The sequence below is a fragment of the Schistocerca nitens genome, chromosome 5 (genome assembly GCF_023898315.1).
Source record: "Schistocerca nitens isolate TAMUIC-IGC-003100 chromosome 5, iqSchNite1.1, whole genome shotgun sequence".
In the NCBI taxonomy this organism is placed as follows: Eukaryota; Metazoa; Arthropoda; class Insecta; order Orthoptera; family Acrididae; genus Schistocerca; species Schistocerca nitens.
This window is the reverse complement of record NC_064618.1, coordinates 569,842,310-569,850,615: the sequence shown is the minus strand read 5'-3', so window position 1 is coordinate 569,850,615 and position 8,306 is coordinate 569,842,310.

The window sequence follows — 8,306 nt, the reverse complement described above, 5'->3', positions numbered from 1 at the left end:
ATACATCTTGCTCACCAGATGGTAGAGTTTTGTCAGGACTGGCTCTCCCAAGGCCGTCAGTAGTTCCAATGGAATGTTGTCTACTCCCGGGGCCTTGTTTCGACTCAGGTCTGTCAGTGCTCTGTCCAACTCTTCACGCAGTGTCGTATCTCCCATTTCATGTTCATCTACATCATTTCCATAATATTGTCCTCAAGTACATCGCCCTTGTATAGACCCTCTATATACTCCTTCCACCTCTCTGCTTTCCCTTCTGTGCTTAGAACTGGGTTTCCATCTGAACTCTTGAGATTCATACAAGTGGCTCCATTTTCTCCAAAGGTCTCTTTAATTTTCCTGTAGGCAGTATCTATAGAAGATAATAAACAACCAAATACTTCTAGTAAACACTGGTCCATAACGAATCGGTTCTTCGATACGATGTATTACGAGGGAATACATGAACGACTTGTAACAGTCTCTCCGAGGATCCAAACTGCAGATAGACCCTTGAGGGCGGACACATCCCAACATGTATCCCACATGGCAGCTATTAATGTGAAGGAAGGCTTCAGGTAGTCTCCTCATCGACGCCTGCACATTTTAAAAAATCCCATGCACCATCCGAATGCAATGACAAAAATAACTAATACGTTCCCGGAGTTCATCGACACTATCAACAATATATTTCCACACAAACAAATCCGGTAGGTTCAAGTCGGTGCTCCTGGCACCCTATGATACTGATGAGCCACGACCGGTGGACTTATTTCCGAAACGCTGATTACTTGTACTTAGGAATCGCAAATGAAAAAATAAAACGAGGGCAATTTATTGATTCATAGTTACTCCCTCATTTGCGGTGTTCTGAAAGAAACGTAGCTAGTGTTTTAACACTGGCATGACTGCACTTGCACATACATCGTGTTGGAGAAACCATTAGTTTCCGGACCTATGTATATCGGATTTACTTGATTGTTACATTGTCCTCTCCTCCCCCCCCCCCCCCCCAAGCGTTCTATACCTACAACTACAGTAGTGGAATTGGTATAAGTAAACATAACAACTGATGATGTGGAACATAGAACATAACCCGAGCAGCGTTCGTTTCTCTGTCCAATCTACAGTAAACAGCAGTTCAAAGACATACCGCAACGGTCAACAATGCTCAGTTGCTCGAATCTTTCTATATATGCAGGGAATATGTTGCCTTTAAACGTTATTACCATATACACTTAAGCGCCAAAAAACGGTTATAGGCATGCGCGTTCAAATACAGAGATATGTAAACAGACAGAATACAGCACTGCGGTCGCCAACGCCTATATAAGACAACAAGTGCCAGGAGCAGTTGTTTCGTCGGTTACTGTTGCTACAATGGCAGGTTATCAAGAATTAAGTGAGTTTGAACGTGGAGTTATAGTCGGTGCACGAGCGATGGGACGCAGAATCTCCAAAGTAGAAGTGTACCGTGAATATCAGGAATCCGCTAAGACAACAACTCCTCGGCATCGCTGCGGTCAGAAAATGAACCTGCAAGAACGGGACCAACGACGACTGAAGAGAATCGTTCAACGTAACAAAATTCCAACCCTTCTGCAAATTGTTGCAGATTTCAATTTTGGGCAATCAACAAGTGTCACCATTCAACGAAACATCACCGATATGGGCTTTCGGAGCCGAAGGTCCACTCGTGTTCCTTTGCTGACTGTACAATACAAAGCTTTGCACCTCGCCTGTGCCCGTCAATACTCACACTGGACTATTGATGACAGGAATGTTGCCTCGTCGGACTAGTCCCGTTTGAAATTGCATTGAGAGGATGAATGTGTACTGGTATGGAGACAACCTCATGAATCCGTGGCCCGTGCATGTCGACAGGGGACTGTTCAAACAGGTGGAGGCTCTGTAATGTTGTGGGGCGTGTGCAGTTGAGTGATATGGGACCCCTGATACGTCTAGATACGACGCTGAAAGGGGACACGTACCTAAGCATCCTGTCTGATCACCTGAATCGCTTCATGTCAATTGTACATTCCGTCAGACTCGAGGAATTCCAGCACGACAGAGCGACACAGCACACATTCAGAATTGCTACAGAGTGTCTCCAGAACCACTCTCCTGAGTTTCAACACTTTCGCTGGCCACCAAACTCCCCAGACATGAACATTTTTGAGCATATCTGGGATGCCTTGGAATGTGCTGTGCTGTCCAGAAGACATATTCACCCCCTCGTACTACTACGTATTTATGGACGGCCCTGCAGCATTCATGGTATCAGTTCTCTCCAGTACTACTTTAGACATTTTGAAATTTTAAGCATTTTATTGGAGGGATACAGCAACCGTACTCTATTTAATTACAGAAGCGTATGTACAGCAACTTCGGTTGCACAAAATTTTGTCAGTTGACCACGATTTCGACTGCACTAGGGCAATCTTCATCAGAATAAAAAGTTACATGGAATACATGTAACAACACAATGATGTTTTAAACCGTAGTGTGATTACATGTATTACATGTAACTTTTTGTTCTGATGAAGATTTCCCTAGTGCAGTCGAAACCGTGGTGAAATGAGAAAATTTTGTGCAACCGATGTGGCTGTACATACGTTTCTGTAATTACTTCAGGCATTAGTTGAGTCCACGCCACGTCTTGTTGCGGCACTTCACCGTGCTCGAGGGGGCCTTACACGCTGTTAGGCAGGTGTACCACTTTCTTTACCTCAGCAGTGTATTTACAGTGGGTCATTCTATCTAATAAACAGGAAAACGACTGTGTGAAAAAAATATACTTCGGAGTTACTATTATGACCACTGCTACAATGGATAACAACTTATACTGTTGTATTACTCTGTAGAAAAGTCGATGTGACTGACTGCAGTGATTAATCAAGGACTCTTGATGATCTGGACGGTGTTTTAGGAATTTGAGGACAGGAATCAAGTACTAGCTGCCATTGAAGATAGCCTTTCGATTAAAGCATTTTAATTAAATAATATACTGGAAGAAGTCTTCCAAGAAAACAGCTGTATGATTTGCTATATACATTCAAAATGATTTAAAAGGGACTAATCGACTTAATTTTCTTTTCTATTCGTTAGCGTTTGTGGAGATTGGATGTCGTCGGTGACTGTATGATGTTGTTGCTCAAGTGACTACTGTACGAAACCTGCTTACACAATTAGGTCATTCAATCCTAAATGTCATCGATCAGCTGCATTATACCCACGTTAACAGCTAGGTCTTTTTAGGAATATTTTACAGTCCTGTCGTAGCCCTACCAACAGGATCTGATCTTCCTTTCTGGCGAAGTAAGTTCTTTTTTACAGGTGACCGTGTACTTCGAGAGCTGCGGCTGTACAGCCAACTGATCAACGGAGACTGCCGTCGTATCTGAAACCATACTCTTCATTGTTTGTGACTTTAAAGTATAACTACCAAATACTCAGAATTACAATTAGAAATTTTCTACTAGTTGGAGGACTTTGAAGTAATCTTACCAAACATAATAATTAATAACAGCTAACTTCCTTTCCACAGGAGGCCATACAATCACAGTTATAAGTAAATTAATTAGCTCTCTGACGTTTTCCTATCACGGATACTAAGAAGTTAAATAAATGAATCAATAAGTATATAAGTCAATAGAAACAATATTAATCATAATAACCACTCGCTAGTTAACTTGTGGACTCTGTGAATGAGTTTACAAATATACCGGGTGATCAAAAAGTCAGTATAAATTTGAAAACTTAATAAACCACGAAATAATGTAGATAGGTAAAAATTGACACACATGGGTGGAATGACATGGGGTTTTATTAGGAAAAAAAAACAAAGTTCACAAAATGTCCGACAGATGGCGCTGGACAGCAAAACATCAATGACTGCGCATGATAATCGTGTAGAAGAGGAGCTGTAATGTGAGAGAGAATCAGATGCGCCAGCAGTCGCTGCATGTTGACGTTACCTGAAAAGGCGCTTTTAGTTCAGCGTTACGATCCTATCGTCAGGGCAAGGGGATTCGAACGGGTAAAGGTCCGTTGACAAATGCAGCTGTGGTAAGAATGATTTCGAATTTCGAAGCCACGGGTTGTTTAGACGATAGACCCCCTAGTGCCCGACCGAGCACAAGGCGTAATGCTGCTGAGACAGTTTAGGAAGAAATGGAGACTGTAGCGGGTTCGTCTATGTACGTGCAGTCGCACCGGCGTTCCATACACTACTGTTGGGTTGGCACTTAGGCGTACCCTCCGATGCTATCCGTACAAAATCTATCGGCATCATGAACTGCTACCTGGCGATTTAGTGAAGCGGAGGGCATTTGCGGTGTGGGCGTTTCAAAAGATGGCGGAAGATGACGATTGGTTGAGTAACGTGTTGTGGACCGACAAAGCTCATTTCACCCTCCGAGGGTCTGTCAACACCCACAACTGCAGAATTTGGGCTACCGAAAATCCTAGAACTGTCGTGGAAACTCCATTGCACGACGAGAAATTCACGGTATGAGTTGGATTTACGGCACCACATCTACCGTTATCGGGCCTCTTTTCTTCGAGGAAATGTGTGATTCTGGTTTTGTAACTGCAACCGTGACGGGTGAGAGGTACGCCGATATGTTACAGAATCGCTTCATCACCAGCCTGGCTGGTAAACACCTGCTGGAACGTACGATGTTTACGCAGGATGGCGCTCCACCCCATATTCCTAGACGCGTGAAAGATCTCTTGCGCGCGTCGTTTGGTGATGATCGTGTGCTCAGCCGCCACTTTAGTCATGCTTGGCCTCGCAGGTCCCCAGACCTCAGGCCGTGCGATTATTGGCTTTGGGGCTACCTGAAGTCGCAAGTGTATCGTGATCGACCGACATCTCTAGGGATGCTGAAAGACAACATCCGACGCCAGTGCGTCACCGTAACTCCGGATATGCTTTACAGTGCTGTTCACAACATTATTCCTCGACTACAGCTATTGTTGAGGAATGATGGTGGACCTATTGAGCATTTCCTGTAAATAACATCATTTTTGCTTTGTCTTACTTTTTTATGCTAATCATTGCTATTCTGATCAGATGAAGCGCCATGTGTCGGACATTTTTTGAGATTTTGTATTTTTTTGGTTCTAATAAAACCCCATGTCATTACTAGCATGTATGTCTATTTGTACCTCTTTATCTACATTATTCCGTGATTTATTCAGTTTTCAAATTTATACTTTTTGATCACCCGGTGTATACACATAGATAGTACAACTGGTGACCGTGACGGGACCAGTAATGTCTAGGATAGAGAAAATTATTATTATTTTTGATGTATTGTAGTACTCATAGTGTTTGTTAATGAGTGTGTCGCATTTTGTTATACGAATATCTGGTGGAGTCAGATGGCATGCTGAGCTGGTCAGCAGTAAGTCTATTAGCGTCGGCTTCCTGATTCAATTGATCTATAAAAAGGCAAGCACCAGACTTAAGCCGAGAGAGGTGGCACATTGGTTAGCACACTGGACTCGCATTGGGGAGGACGACGGTTCAGTCCCGCGTCCGGCTATCCTGATTTAGGTATTCCGAGATTTCCCTAAATCGCTCCAGGTAGATGCCGAGATTGTTCCTTTGAAACGGCCGACTTCCTTCTCCGTTATTCCCTAATCCGATGAGACCGACGACCTCGCTGTGTGGTCTCTTCCCCCAAACAACCCAAGCAGAGTTAATACACTCCTGGAAATTGAAATAAGAACACCGTGAATTCATTGTCCCAGGAAGGGGAAACTTTATTGACACATTCCTGGGGTCAGATACATCACATGATCACACTGACAGAACCACAGGCACATAGACACAGGCAACAGAGCATGCACAATGTCGGCACTAGTACAGTGTATATCCACCTTTCGCAGCAATGCAGGCTGCTATTCTCCCATGGAGACGATCGTAGAGATGCTGGATGTAGTCCTGTGGAACAGCTTGCCATGCCATTTCCACCTGGCGCCTCAGTTGGACCAGCGTTCGTGCTGGACGTGCAGACCGCGTGAGACGACGCTTCATCCAGTCCCAAACATGCTCAATGGGGGACAGATCCGGAGATCTTGCTGGCCAGGGTAGTTGACTTACACCTTCTAGAGCACGTTGGGTGGCACGGGATACATGCGGACGTGCATTGTCCTGTTGGAACAGCAAGTTCCCTTGCCGGTCTAGGAATGGTAGAACGATGGGTTCGATGACGGTTTGGATGTACCGTGCACTATTCAGTGTCCCCTCTACGATCACCAGTGGTGTACGGCCAGTGTAGGAGATCGCTCCCCACACCATGATACCCGGTGTTGGCCCTGTGTGCCTCGGTCGTATGCAGTCCTGATTGTGGCGCTCACCTGCACGGCGCCAAACACGCATACGACCATCATTGGCACCAAGGCAGAAGCGACTCTCATCGCTGAAGACGACACGTCTCCATTCGTCCCTCCATTCACGCCTGTCGCGACACCACTGGAGGCGGGCTGCACGATGTTGGGGCGTGAGCGGAAGACGGCCTAACGGTGTGCGGGACCGTAGCCCAGCTTCATGGAGACGGTTGCGAATGGTCCTCGCCGATACCCCAGGAGCAACAGTGTCCCTAATTTGCTGGGAAGTGGCGGTGCGGTCCCCTACGGCACTGCGTAGGATCCTACGGTCTTGGCGTGCATCCGTGCGTCGCTGCGGTCCGGTCCCAGGTCGACGGGCACGTGCACCTTCCGCCGACCACTGGCGACAATATCGATGTACTGTGGAGACCTCACGCCCCACGTGTTGAGCACTTCGGCGGTACGTCCACCCGGCCTCCCGCATGCGCACTATACGCCCTCGCTCAAAGTCCGTCAACTGCACATACGGTTCACGTCCACGCTGTCGCGGCATGCTACCAGTGTTAAAGACTGCGATGGAGCTCCGTATGCCACGGCAAACTGGCTGACACTGACGGCGGCGGTGCACAAATGCTGCGCAGCTAGCGCCATTCGACGGCCAACACCGCGGTTCCTGGTGTGTCCGCTGTGCCGTGCGTGTGATCATTGCTTGTACAGCCCTCTCGCAGTGTCCGGAGCAAGTATGGTGGGTCTGACACACCGGTGTCAATGTGTTCTTTTTTCCATTTCCAGGAGTGTATTTTACGCTCACTACTAGTATGCTAGTATCAATTTTCTTCGAGACTCTCTTAGATTCCTTAGTAAAATCTATTTATAATTTCATTTTTCGTCTGTCGTAGTTAAGAAATTTTTAGTTGTCGAGTGTTGTGTTAAGAATGGGTAACGTTTTAAGCTGCGTTCGTTGTGTATGTTATGAATACCTGACCATTGTGCTGCTTATAGTATGCTGTGTGAATTACACAGCCTGCAACAGACAAGGAACACACGGCATGTGCTCAGCAACTAGACATTTTCCGGCACCTTTTTCTTCCTTTTCCAGTCAGGAATACGTGCCTGCAGTTTGTTTTACTTTGGTAACATTACGGAAATCTGGGGACTGATTTCGATAAGTCATATGTTATTCCTTTTACTTTTTCAGTATTGCACCAATCGACGCGGACGCTGCGCTACATTTTTCATTTTACACCTTTTGCGTTATATGAGACAACCTTCTTGCTGTTACTTGTCGATCTTGTTTTGCTTTGATTGTTGGTTCTTTTTCAGTCTTCTTGTGGAAAATTACAGGCGTTTGTTGCCTATATGTGTCGAATTTTTGTTCGTACTGTGAATGCGATCGTTTGCAGACTCGCTAGTTGTTAGTTACAAATTGCTGTCGAAATGCATGTCCTCCAGCGCGCCTTCGTCGCTCGCCACAGAATTCTCGACATTAATGTTGTTGCTTGTTCCAAAGCGCCGTCGTCGCAGGTACTGTATGTCATTAGTTACTATCCGCGCCCTACTAGCAGCCATCGCTCTACGCTGTGATGGTAGGTGCGTGGCCAGCAACCCCGAATGGTTGCAGGCGTTACGCAGGCTGCATGGATGACAGCTGCATGGCCTCTGTGGCCGCTGCCACGCCAGCGTGTTTGCTTGCACACTTCGAGGGCCCACAGAGGCGTTACGAGGGCCTGCTGAATATGCAGCACACACCAGGTCAAGGGTCGAGCCGCTGCGCCAGCGACCGGCGTCCTGGGATAAAGGAACTGTTTCTTCGATAACAGCGTAGGTGCCGCCTGTGAGACACTCCACACAGATCTATTACAACCTCAGAGCGCTCGAAAACCTCCGCAGAGGGAAACGCCACTTTTTCTCGTCTCTCCACGTACACAGTTAGTAGAAAGGAGACAAATTTCCGCGGGCAGTTGACGAAAACATCTCCAAACATGTTGAGC